This window comes from Oryctolagus cuniculus, chromosome 8, assembly GCF_964237555.1.
Source record: "Oryctolagus cuniculus chromosome 8, mOryCun1.1, whole genome shotgun sequence".
NCBI classification, from domain to species: domain Eukaryota; kingdom Metazoa; phylum Chordata; class Mammalia; order Lagomorpha; family Leporidae; genus Oryctolagus; species Oryctolagus cuniculus.
In genome coordinates this window covers 74,486,581-74,500,805 of record NC_091439.1, presented here as the reverse complement: position 1 = coordinate 74,500,805, position 14,225 = coordinate 74,486,581, and the positions used below count along the sequence as shown (strand labels likewise).

The 14,225-nt window shown below is 38.6% G+C and overlaps 1 protein-coding gene across 5 annotated transcripts in view; it reads left to right on the top strand.

The window, feature by feature from the left end:
• Nucleotides 1-14,225, top strand: part of CCSER1 (coiled-coil serine rich protein 1) — a 1,459,660-nt gene that overhangs the window by 907,164 nt on the left and 538,271 nt on the right. The window lies entirely within an intron of this gene.

Sequence of the window (14,225 nt, the reverse complement as noted above, 5' to 3'; positions counted from 1 at the left end):
ACTCATTTTTAATCTAATTAGCTTTACTTTGTTTCAAGTGGTAGAGCAGTCCATGCTTTGGAAAGATCTAAAGAATTACTGTAGAAAGTTACAGTGGAAGATAAAACAGTAGAGACCAGACCTAATAACACTATAACCTGTGATTTATCTTCTGATTTCTTTGTAAATCCCATCTGGTTTCATAGCATAGATAACTATTCCTCTGTTCTTTCTAGTTTCTGTGCCTCCTTTGATTGAAACAAATTCAAAGCAGCTTCTGTGGTGTTCCCATTTCACTTCCTTCTGGTAACAATATTTTCAAACAGGAGGCTTTTTCTTCCTTCTTGATGATATTCTCTAACTTTGCATTTTTTTGCAATTTTATGTCAAATGGAAGTATTTCCTTTTAGCATACATGTTGAATGCTAGATTCATAAGTATACAAGAAAACTCCAAGATTCAGTTATTTCACATAAAGGTATATCTCTTAAAAATAGAGGTACTTAAAAATAACATTTGAATGGGGCCGGTGCCATGGCTCACTTGGTTAATCCTCCGCCTGAGGCGCCGGCATCCCATATGGGCGCCGGGTTCCGGTCCTGGTTGCTCCTCTTCCAGTCCAGCTCTCTGCTGTGGCCCAGGGAGGTAGTGGAGGATGGCCCAAGTGCTTGGGCCCCTGCACCCACATGGGAGACCAGGAGGAGGTACCTGGCTCCTGGCTTCGGATTGGCGTAGCTCCGGCCGTATCGGCCATTTGGGGAGTGAACCAACGGAAAGAAGCTCTTTCTCTCTGTCTCTCTCACTATCTAACTCTATCTGCCAAATAAATAAATAAATAAAAATAATAATATTTGGAAAAGGGACAGAAAGTTAATATCCATAAAGAATTCATATCACATACTCAAAAGGTGAAAAAACACCTAATGCAAATCATAAAAAAGGAAACAGATACAAAGAATAATAGGAAAAGATATCGAAACTTACTAGTTGTTGTAATTCTATTTTTACAAGTTATCACTGTATATTAAACTTGAAAAAGCCATCTTAAAATAACAGTATTTACTAGCTAGAATTTCTATCACAAAAAATGTGGTAGAAATGTTAATACTCACAAAAAATGTATAAAGCCATCTGTCAACATTTATCAAAATTAGAACATAAGGATGGCTCTTGTGGTGCAACAGGTTAAACCACTGCTTCTAACAACAACATCCCATATCCAAGTCCTTTATTCGAATCCTAATTGCCCCCACTTCTGATCCAGCTTCCTGCTAATGTGCCTGGGTGGGCATCAGAGGATGTTCAAATATTTGAATCCCTGTCATACATGTAGGAGCCCAAGATGGAGTTCCTCGCTTCTTGCTTTGGCCTTGCCCAGCCCTAGCTGAGTGCAGGCATTTGGGGAATGAATCAGTGGGTAGATGAGCCTCTGCTGTCTATTTCGCCCTCTTTTGTCACTCTGCCTTTCAAATAAAAGAATATATAAATCTTAAAAAATTAAAACATATATGATCTTTGTCCTGGAAAACTGCTTTTGGAACTACGTCACACAGATGTAAAACCACCAGTGCATAAATATATATGTACAATTATTTGCTTGCAGTATAGATTGTTACAGCAAAATCCAAAAAAAAGCATTGATGATCAATCAGTATAAGGCTAGCTTGGTGAGTCATACTACGTTCAAATCTTGATTCACACTGTGGGATACAATGCAGTCTTGAAGGAAAGGAGCTGTCAAAGGTCAGAAGAGTGGAAGTTTTTCAATGAGAGATTTCTTCACCTTCACATGATAATATTGCTTGATTCATTTCAGGCTATGACTTTTTTTTTTTTTTTTTTTACTTAAGAGAAACAAATTTCATATATTTTGTATATACAGATTTAGGAACATAGTGCTATTTCCCACCCTACCCTCCCTCCTGCAAATGTTCCCACCCTTCTTCATTCTTCCTCTCAGTTTTTAGAATGATCTACTTTCAGTTTACTTTAGATCCCTTAGATTAACCCTACACTAAGTAAAGGTTTCCACAAATATTAAGAATAAAAAAACCCTGCTCCTCAACAGTAGAGACAAGGGCTGTACACCATCATTACAGCTCAAACTGTCAATTTTACTCCTATACATTACATTTTTGGTACTCTAATAGTTACCATAGATCAGGGAAAACATACTGTATTTGTCTTTTTGGGTCTGGCTTATTTCACTAGTATAATGGTTTCCAGTTGCATCTATTTTGTTGTAAAAGACAGAATTTCATTCTTTTTTACAGGTCAGTAGTGTACCACTCTCTCTATATATACAACACAATTATTTATCCAGTCAGTTCATGGACATCTGGGTTGATTCCATACCTTAGCTATTGTGAATTGAGCTTCAGTAAACATGGGAGTTCAGACAACTCTATTTTTTATTTTTTAAAGAGTTTATTCATTTCTTTGTGAGGTAGAGTTACAGACAGAGACAGGGAGAGACAGACAGAAAGGTCCTCCATCTGCTGGTTCACTCCCTAGATGAGCACAATGGCTGGAGAGGGGCTGATGCGAAACCAGGAACCAGGAGCTTCTTCCCAGTCTTCCTCAGGGGCACAGGAACCCAAGCCCCTGGGCCATCATCTGCTGCTTTCCTAGGCCATAGAAGAAAGCTGAATCTGAAGAGAAGCAGCTGGGTCTCACACCATTGCTATAAGGGATGTGGGCATAATAGAGGCTTAGTTTACTATGCCACAGCACCAGCCTTGACAGTTAACTCTTTGATATGCTGATTTCATTTCCTTTGGGTAAATTCACAGGAGTGTGATTGCTGAATCATATCGTGTATCTATTTTCAGTTTTCTGTGGTATCTCTGTACTGTCTTCCACAGTGGGTATACTAGTTTACATTCCCACCAACAGAGGATCTGGGAACCCTTTTCCCCACATCCTCACAAGAATTTATTGTTTGTTGATTTCTCTGTGAGAGCCATTATGACTGTGGTGAGGTGAAATCTCATTGTGGTTTTGATTTGCATTTCCCTGGTGGCTAGTGATCCTGAGCATTTTCTCATGTGTCTGTAGGTCATTTTTTTTTTTTTTAATTTTTTTTTAACAGGCAGAGTGGACAGTGAGAGAGAGAGAGAGACAGAGAGAAAGGTCTTCCTTTGCCGTTGGTTCACCCTCCAGTGGCCGCCACGGCTGGCGCGCTGCGGCCGGCGCACCACCCTCATCCGATGGCAGGAGCCAGGTACTTATCCTGGTCTCCCATGGGGTGCAGGGCCCAAGCACTTGGGCCATCCTCCACTGCACTCCCTGGCCACAGCAGAGAGCTGGCCTGGAAGAGGGGCAACCGGGACAGGATCCGATGCCCCGACCGGGACTAGAAGCCGGTGTGCCGGTGCTGCAAGGCGGAGGATTAGCCTATTGAGCCGCGGCGCTGGCCTGTAGGTCATTTGAATTTTCTCTTTTGAAAAATGCCTGTTCAAGTCCTTTGCCAATTTCTTAACTGGATCGTTTGTTTTGTTGTTGTTGAGTTTCTTGAGCTCTTTATAGATTATGTATATTAATCCATTATCAGTTGCATAGTTTGCAAATATTTTCTCCCATTCTGTCAGTTGCCTCTTCACTTTGCTGAATGTTTCCTTTGCAATATACAAGCTTCTCTGCTTAAGGTAATCCCATTTGTTTAATTTGGCTTTGGTAGCCTGTGCTTCTGGATTCTTTTCCAAGAAATTTTTGCCTATGCCATTGTCTTGCAGCATTTCTACAATGCTCTTCTCTAGTAATTTGACTGTATCGAGTTGTAGATTTAAATCTCTCATTCATTTGGAGTTGATTTTTTGTATAAAGTGAAAGGTAGGGGTCTTGTTTTATACTTCTGCATGTGGAGATCCAATTTACCCAGCACCATTTATTGAAGACACTGTCTTTTCGCCAGGGACTGATTTTTAGCTTCTTTGTCCAAAATTAGTTGGTTATAGATGTGTGGTTGATTTCTGGAGTTTCTGTTCTGCTCCATTTGTCTACTCATCTGTTTTTCTTGCCAGTACTAGGCTTTTAAGATTAAAACTGTCCTATGGTATATCTTGAAATTTGGTATTGTGATGCCTCTAGTTTTGTTTGTATTGTTTTAAATTACTTTAGCTATTTAGGGTCTCTTGTGTTTCCATATGAATTTTAGCATTTTTTTTTCTAGATCTAAAAAGAGTGTCGTTGGTATTTTGATCAGGATCATATTGAATCTGTAAATTGGTTTCAGTAGTATGTACATTTGGATGATATTAATCTTTTGAATATATGAACATGAAAGATATTTCCATTTTTTGTTTCTCCTATTTCTTTCTTTAATGTTTTATAATTTTCATCATAGAAATCTTTCACCTTCTTGGTTAAATTTATTCTAAGGTATTTAATTTTTTGTAGATATTTTAAAAAATATTGATCTTAGAAGTTCTTTCCATCCATGGCATTATCTGTATATATAAATGTTATTGATTTCTATCTACTAATTTTATTTTTATCTCCACAATATATTATATGATATTACAAATATTACAGATCAGTTTTAATTTACAACAAAGCAAAATAATTCTTAGTAATAATTTGTCACTAGTAATGTTATCTTCTTAACATTATATTTGGATAATCACATTTAAAAATTACCACAGAATGGTGTTTGGTTCATAGGAAAAGATCTACAATTCTTTTCTTCATTTACCACATGGAAATATAAAAGTAATAAAAGTACTTTCTGTGACAAGATACAGATAGTTATTTGAAATAACTTCTTGATGTAATTTTATAAAACATTAGATTTTGCGTGTGTGTGTGAAAAAATGTTTTCTAGGTGGTTGTAATTCTGAAACATATATATTGAATAGAACAGTAATAAAATATTTAATTTTAACAATGTACATCTTACTACTATGAAATAAACTTCTGCAGATATCAACATGGTAGAGGTAACATGTGCATAATATTCATAAACCATATGCACATATCTGTAATTCTGTCACCACTCACTACTCAAGTGATTGGATTATCTTTAAAGCTTGGGTGCCATGGACATAAAGATAGAAATTATATACTGACAGAAAATTACCTTATGATAAAATGAAAGCTTATGTTACATTTTCTGGTGTATACCTATTTTTCAGTAAACTAATGAGATACTCATTTTATTAAAAATAATTTTGAACTGGATTTATGGCATATCAGATTAAGCCGCTGTTTGTGATACAGGTATCATATTGGAGTCTGGCATATACTGGTGATGTATAGGTATATTTTACAACATATAAATATATGAAGAATACTAAGCCAAGCCGGCAACGCGGCTCACTAGGCTAATCCTCTGCCTTGCGGCTCTGGCACACCGGGTTCTAGTCCTGGTTGGGGCGCCGGATTCTGTCCCGGTTGCCCCTCTTCCAGGCCAGCTCTCTGCTGTGGCCAGGGAGTGCAGTGGAGGATGGCCCAGGTGCTTGGGCCCTGCACCCCATGGGAGACCAGGAGAAGTACCTGGCTCCTGCCATCGGATCAGCGCAGTGCACCGGCCGCAGCGCGCTGGCCGCGGCGGCCATTGGAGGGTGAACCAACGGCAAAGGAAGACCTTTCTCTCTGTCTCTCTCTCTCTCTCTCACTGTCCACTCTGCCTGTCAAAAAAAAAAAAAAAAATTACTAAGCCAAATGAGGTCCCAACTTAATTCCAAAGAAAAAAGTTATCACATATACTTAATGCTTCAGTCTACATTTTACCTGCAGTTCTGACCTTTGTATAAGAATAAAGTTGTGGGAAATCATTTAATGTGGCAAACATTTTTGTGCTTCTAAAAGCAAATTTTAAACATTTCTGTATAGTCTGTATGTACATAAAATTTTGAATTAAAATGCTTATTAAGTTGAATAGATAAATTCTATTTATAATATATATTTTATCTCTCCAAAGAACATTTACAATATCTTGTATTAACTTGCAAGGTAGAAATCTACAAATAGTAGCAAGCCTAATAAACATGCAAGCTCTGTGTCTAGACATAATCCATAGGGTCTCAATTTATGATAGGTTGACTTATGACATTATGATGTTATGAAGGAACAGAAATCATATGTATTTAAGTAGAAGGCATACTTCAAATCTTGAATTTTGATGTTTCCCAGGCTAGCAATATGTATGCGATATGATATTCTATTGTGATGCTAAACAACAGCAGCTGAGTCACAGCCCCCAATCATATGATCACAATGCAAACAACCAACACTCTACAGATTGCTGTGTTGCTAGAAGTTTTGGGATACATATTTTTCAGTAAACTAATGAGATATTCAATATTTTATTAAAAATAAACTTGAACTGGAGTTATGGTATATCAGATTAAGCCACTGTTTGTGATACTGGTATCCCATATTGGAGTCTGGCTTTGTCCTGGCCCACAGCAGGCATTTGAGGAATGAAGCAGTAGATGCAAGATCTTTTCACTGCGTCTCTTCATCTCTCTGTATCACTCTACCTTGCAAGTGAATAAATTAATCTTTGAAAAAATAGGCATTGTATTAGAAATTTTGCCAATGTAAATGTTCTGAGCACATTTAAAGTAGGCAAAATTAAGTTATAATGCTTGGTATGTTTAGGTGTATTAAATAGTTTTCAAGTAATGTTTCAACATGTTGTTCATTTTTGCAATTAAAATATTACTTATTTTCATTTTACTTGAAACATTTATTTGAAAAGTTGAGAGAGACACAAAGAGAAATTTTCTATCCACTATTGACTCCCAAAATGTCCGTGAAAACCAAGGTTGGCCAATGCTCAAGCTGTGAGACTGGAACTCAATCAGGTATCTCTTGTAGGTGGCAGGTACCCAAGTAATTGGGTCATCACTGCCACCTTCCAGGTTACATGTTAGCAGGAAGCTGGATGGAAGTATGAGCTGAGACCTAAACCCAGGCACTCCAATAAGGATGTGGGCATAATAAGTAGTGTCTTAACCCCTGTACCGAACAGCCTGTTCTTTATGTTGAGTTTATCAGAGTGTGATAAAGGAACACCTGCAGTTATTTAAAAGGAGGAATTTTTTTTTCATATGATTTAATTCTAAATCATCTAATTGCATGGATGAAAAATACAAAGGCAATAAGCAAATACAAGGACACACTGAACTGATGAATTTCTGAAGACAAGTCTACCACCACTTATGCCAATTTCAAAACAATTTTATTATATAGGTATTATATATATATCAATGCTATTTGAAAGAAAAAACTAGTTCTACTTTAAACTTGATCAACTATTGGGTCTAGTTATATAATGTTTAAATGCAGTGTGATTCAGAGAAATTTTAATAGCTGAAGTAGAAGGAAAGAAAGCATATTCTTTGGTATATTTTCCTTTATTTTTTCCTCAGCGAGATCTATAAAAATGTTGGAAAGCAAAGGAATCAAATTAGTATCATCAGTTATAGTGTTGCATATTCCTACTTTATGTTGGCTTGGGCAATGCACTTGCAGGTGTTAGGAAGGTAGGAAGCTTTATTTGTATTAATTTTTATGGAGGGTAACACAACTCACCTATGTGTCATCCTTAAGCCAAATATTATTGTTTTTACTAATAATAGAATCATCTATACTGTCATGATCATGCTGAATGACTAATGCATATTAAGTTTCATAGTTCATTATATATGAAATATATTTTATGTTATATATCTAAATATACTACATGAATATTTGATTTTATCAGTGGAAACACTGAACAAAAACTGCATGCCATGTTTCTGCTGTGGATCACTTTAAGGATCTGAAATCTATTTCCAGGATGCTTTACTAGAAAAAGGTGCAAAAGACTTCTAGAGATAACATTAAAAGGATAGGACTTTTGATCTGTTTCTCATAAACATATGTTTTCTAACATGTATATCCACAAATAAAGGTATAGATAGATAAATAATATGCTACTGCAAATGTTATTAATATTCTGTACTTTCCAAATAAATTAATGATGAAAATATTGATTTAGTTTTTTTACTCTAGTCAACACAATACTAGAAAATAGTATTTTGATTGTCAAGCCTCAAAAATTTTTTATACCTGAAATTGCATCTTACACAGGCATGCTTTTATTTTTTAAGTACATGAAACTTAGTAAGATGGGAAGAGCTTGTTTATATTACTTGAAATATTTAAAGCATATTAAATTGATGGTTGGACTATGTTGGTGTTCTCCTCTGGAAGTGTGACAAATCACTTCTTTCTTGCTACTTCAAGATTCTCTCTGTATTTTCCTCTCACAGGGGCTTAATGTCTCTCTGAGTTCATCCAACTTGGAATCCACTGAACTTCTTGAATATTCATTCATTCATTTATTTTCCTAGAAACCTTTTATTTAAGGTTTATACAAATTTCATGCTTTTCATGTATACAAATTTAGGAACATAGTGATTCTTCCCATATTTATGTCTTTCATCAAATTTGTAAAAGTTTTGGCCATTATTTTTCATGTTTTCTCTCTCTTCTTTTCCTTTTGTCATTCCTGCACTGCTTATAATAGTCTATTTGATGATGTCCGATATGCCCCTTAAACACAGTTCACTTTTTTTTATTTTTTTTTTTTATTTTTTTTTTTATTTTTATTTATTTTTTTTTTTTGACAGGCAGAGTGGACAGTGAGAGAGAGAGACAGAGAGAAAGGTCTTCCTTTGCCGTTGGTTCACCCTCCAATGGCCGCCGCGGTCGGCGCACTGCGGCCGGCGCACTGCGCTGATCCGATGGCAGGAGCCAGGAGCCAGGTGCTTTTCCTGGTCTCCCATGGGGTGCAGGGCCCAAGCACCTGGGCCATCCTCCACTGCACTCCCGGGCCACAGCAGAGGGCTGGCCTGGAAGAGGGGCAACCGGGACAGAATCCGGCGCCCCGACCGGGACTAGAACCCGGTGTGCCGGCGCCGCTAGGCGGAGGATTAGCCTGGTGAGCCGCGGCGCCGGCCAGTTCACTTTTTTTTAGTATCCTGTTTTTGTTCCCAGACCCATTAATTTCTTCTTTTTTTTAAGATTTATTTATTTATTGGGAAGTCAGAATTACAGTGAGAGAAGGAGAGTCAGAAAGAGATATATATTTCGGCACTGGAACCCTGGGTTCTAGTCCTGGTTGGGGTGCCAGATTCTGTCCCGGTTGCTCCTCTTCCAGTCCAGCTCTCTGCTATGGCCCGGGAGTGCAGTGGAGGATGGCCCAAGTGCTTGGGCCCTGCACCTGCATGGGAGACCAGGAGGAAGCACCTGGCTCCTGGCTTCGGATTGGCGCAGCGTGCCAGCTGTAGCAGCCATTTGGGGAGTGAACCAACGGAAAAAGGAAGACGTTTCTATCTCTCTCTCTCACTGTCTAACTCTGCCTGTCAAAAAAATAATAATAATAAAAATAAAGGCCAGCACCGCAGCTTACTTGGCTAATCCTCCGCCTGTGGCGCCGGCACCCCGGGTTCTAGTCCAGGTTGGGGCACCGGATTCTGTCCTTGTTGCTCCTCTTCCAGTTCAGCTCTTTGCTGTGGCCCGGGAGTGCAGTGGAGGATGGCCCAAGTCCTTGGGCCCTGCACCACATGGGAGACCAGGAGAAGTACCTGGCTCCTGCCATCGGATCAGCGCAGTGCACCGGCCGCAGCGCGCTGGCCTTGGCGGCCACTTGAGGGGTGAACCAACAGAAAAGGAAGACCTTTCTCTGTCTCTCTCTTTCTCTCTCTCTCTCACTATCTAACTCTGTGTGTCAAAAAAAAAAAAAAAGTGAGAGAGAGATATTTCATCTGCTGACTTACTCCCCAGATGGACACAGCGGCCAGCAATGAAGTGAGCCAAAGCCAGGGCCAGAATCTTCTTCCAGGTCTCCCACATGGATGAGAGGCCCAAAACTTCCGTTGCTCTTCATAGGCCATTAGCAGGGAGCTGGATCAGAAGTGGAGAAGCTGGGACACAAACTGGTTTCCATATGGGATGCTGGCATTGCAGATCTCCCATCTGCTGGTTCACTCTCCAAAGGCCCACAACAGCCAAAGCTGGGCCAAGCTGAAGCCAGGAGCCAGAAATTCCATCAAGGACTCCCATGTAGGTAGCAGGGATCCAAATTCTTGAGTTATTGCCTGCTGCCTTCCAGATACATTGGCAGGAAACTGGATAGGAAGCAAAGCTGGTACTCAATCCTAGGCACCCTCCTGCAGATGTTCCAGTTGGGAACTTACTCTGCTGTACCATAATACTCATGCCATCTTTTGATTTCTTTGTTGTTTAAAGCTGTGTAGTTGAAATGCTAATGTGTAAACTATGGAAATCATAGTCTCTCCCTTCTCCAGAGTTTGATATTTTGTTTGTGTTAAGAAGCAGTCTGAGGTGCAAAGATAGGGTCTTTTCCTAGTTTCCCCAATTCTATGTTTTCTTGGAGTTTAAGTAGTAACTTTCTAGTTTCTCCTGTTTATGCAGCTGCTTTGAATGTCTAGCCATTAATATCTGTTCCTCAAAAGAAGCAAAAGAGAAAAGTGAAGGGTAGAAAATAGATGTTGATCTCTTAAATCACCTGAAATTCCCTTGAACCAGAGGGGAAGGGAATTGCAACAATGACAGAAGCAGCAATCAGCAGTCAGAACACAGATTCCTGCTACCTGGCGGATGCCAGTTTCATTGCCCATCTAGAAATTGCAAGCTGTGGAAAGCGGTTCTGGAGACACATGCATGGCTGCCTGGCATGGAGAGACACACGCATGAGGATAGCCATTATCAAGGCAAGAGGTGAAATGGACTGAAGTTAACTGTTCAAGCCTCCCTCTGGAAGTTGAAAGTTTTCAATACATTCCAGAGTTTCAAAATAGTTACATCAAGCAGATTCTGCTTGGTAATTATTGTCTGAGTGGGCTGCAAGATTCCTGGTGCTTCCTGCTGTGCAGTCATTCCAGAATCCTCCCCTCCCTGCTTTTTTTTAAATTGAGAGAAACAGAAAAGAAGGCTAAAATAATTGGACAATAATTTAAAAGTTACAAAGTTATAAAAAACAACAACAAAAAAGCAGCAGTAGCTCTTGCTGGTTTTCTGTGAAAGGCAAAGGGAGTTTGTAAGCCTCTTTGCATAAGGTTGCTCTCACATCAATGTCTACAGAGGTGATTCTTGAGTCTAGCTCTGCAAACAAGCTTATCGGGTCCATGGGTTGTCTTTTCATAGAGTTATCTCAACTTTGGCTTAGGTGGATTCACTATCATTTCATTCGATGGGAATTAGGAGATTGTCATCCTTTGTGTGTGGAATTTGTATCTTTCTACTTTTTTCCAAGTCTACAAACAACTCCTCTGACAATAATTTAGCAAGTAAAGTGTGTTACATGAGACATGAGAGTTTATCATTACCAATGTTAAATAAATGGCCAAGGTAACATGCATCAAATCTGTGTGATTAAAATATCCATATCTACTTTCTGCTGCCAATAAAGAAAACTAGGTTTTTAAAATTCATATTCTTCACAAGCCCATGGTTTTTGCCCTTATACTGTGTTCCTCCCAATAGCAATTGGGAGGTCTGGTATTGGGACAAGTATCTCTCATGGTAAGTTGTATTCTTAATAATCTTAAAAAAATTCATGATCATATATTATAGGTCAGAATTCCAATTTCATATTCTGATTCTTATTTACTCAAATATAACTCTGTCAGACATGTATACCAGTCTTCTCACTATTATTCTATTTGCTGTCACAGTCACTACAGGAAGTTCACTGTCTTCATCCTTTCTGGAAATCTCCTTTCCCAGGCCTTAGAATCCCTAAACTTAGCATGTTAGTTTGTGAAATCATTCAAGTATTTTTTTTATTGTAGATCAGAAGATCAAAGCTTATAAAGTTAAATAGTTACTGAAGGTATAAATAATACATTGCATGCTATGTTTTAAATTTTTTAAGACTATACAACTGTTAAGTGGAGGTTCTGAGAACTGAACCCAAGTCTATAATTAACTAAATCAAACCTACAAACATGTGCAGTGAGGAATTTAGAAGTGCCTTGCTCAGTAATTCCAAGCCTTTTTCCTTCTAAATACAGGATACCAAAACTATTGCACCTGCAAAAATAAGAAATGTTGTGTTCGTGGTAGAGGTGTTTTTTTTTTTTTTAAATAGAGAAAAATGCTCTGGAATTTGAAAGAACATTATATCACTTTCATAGTATTTAAAGATTGCCAGAAAGCTGCCTTGGTATTGTTATGGAACCATCAGGGGAATCTTGCTTCTCACGTGGAAGCAGAATTTCCATGCAGACAGGGACAGTGAGCAAAGAGAGCTTTATTAGAAGCATTAAATGTCCAGACACAGCAGTCAGAAGGGTGACTTCAAGGGAGTAGTTGCCTGCAAGTGCTGGATCTTGCATGCACAAAGTGCCTCTCTCTGATTGGCTCCTTCCTGAAAAGTGAGTACAAATTTAACCAATCAGGTGGCAGGGATTAGTAACTAGCTTGCTTTCACACACCTCTCTGGCTATCTTGGATGAGACCCCAAATAAATTGTGGGAGTTCTGGTGTCAGTGCCACAGGAGTAGTGGCAGGAGAAGACTGTGACTGCAGTCCCTCAGTCCGCATCTCGCCCCAAGACATGTCCCAGATTCTTCTTTTTGCTGAATTCTTCAGGAGCAACACAGCTCTCTCCTCTGGCTGGGTCTGTTGAGTGTGGCAGTCTTCCATATTGCTGCCTCCAGGCAATGTTAAATTTCAGCAATCGGGAAGGTCTTCCTAGAAGGGCTGCCTGTCCGGGCTTCCCTCCCCCACTCCTCAGCTGCTTTCCTCAGACTTTCATGTGTTTCTAAACCAGGAAGTTTTCTTTGATTGGTTGACGTGTATGCTAATGAGGCATGGTACGTGAACCAATCAGAGAACTGACCTTGGAGTAGCCTGTTTTGCCACATTTTGCAAAGTTCTCAATCAGGTCCATTCAGCCAACTGAACAACATCTGAAGATTGTGTGGTACATGATCCTTTAGTCTCCTGTCTCCACTTCTCTCAGGGCCCCTGAAGAATTACGTAGTATGCTTTTTTCTTTCCTGTTTTTCTGCCCTTTCCCCGCGAAAGGGGAGGAAGGGATGTGGCTGGAGTCCCTATCAATAACAGTATGATCTTGTATCTATGCTAATTTAGTTTATTCTTTATATATTATTCCTAACACTTCCTTAATCATCAGTTCTTGACTTTCCTTGTATATAATGAATAGTGTTTTGATTTTTTTTTAGCCAAATCATTAAAGGTTGAGGGAATGTGTGTGTGTGTGTGCAAATACTGTTAATTGTTTTTAAATAAAAGATTTGATTTGTGTTCTTTACTAAGATACTAAATTTATTGACACATATATAAATACAAGGGGGTTAAAATATTCATGGAAAATGGAATTAATAGATAAGTTTCTTTTGATGCAAAAGTCTTTTAAAATTCATGTATAGTTTTTCATAGTATACATTACCATGAACTTTCTGGAGATCTTTCATATACTTTCATGATTATTCAATATTAATTCGAAGTAATTATTTCCTGACCTGAATTCTTAAATGTAAAAAAAATGCATTTTTAAAAGATTTATTATTTATTTGAAACAGAGTTACAAAGAGAGAAGGAGATTCAGAGAGAGAGAGAGAGAGAGAGAGAGAGAGGTCTTCCATCCACTGTTCACTCCCCAGTTGGCCACAACCACCAGAGCTGCACCAATCCTAAGCCAGGAGCCTGGAGCTTCTTCCAGATCTCCAATGTGGTTGCAGAAGCCCAAGGACTTGGGCCATCTTCTGCTTTCCCAGGTCATAGCAGAGAGTTGGATTGGAAGTAGAGTAGCTGGGACTTGAACCGGCGCCCATATGGGATGCCGGCACTATAGTAGGTGCCTTTACTTGCTATGCCACAGCACTGGCCCCTATATGCATTTTCTTTGACCCCAGAATATGAACTCCAATGTTGAATTCTAAATCTCTATTATGGTACAGATTTAATAATAACTCTTAGTAGTTTGAATAAAAAGGTTTGAATACACACTATGATTGATCAGATGTAAGTATGTTCTTTTTTTTTAAATGAAAGCACAACAGGAATTATATTAGCAAGAGAGACAAAGGAATACACTCAGAAGTCAATAACTTAAAGAAAAAACATCCCAACAGTCTGTAATTTAATTAGAGGCTCATCAATCATGGTTCCATTTGATGTGACTATTTTCCAATTTTTAGAAAGACTAATTTCAACCAGCTTCAGTTTGTATTTGGTAAATTTTTCCCAAAGATATTCATGTA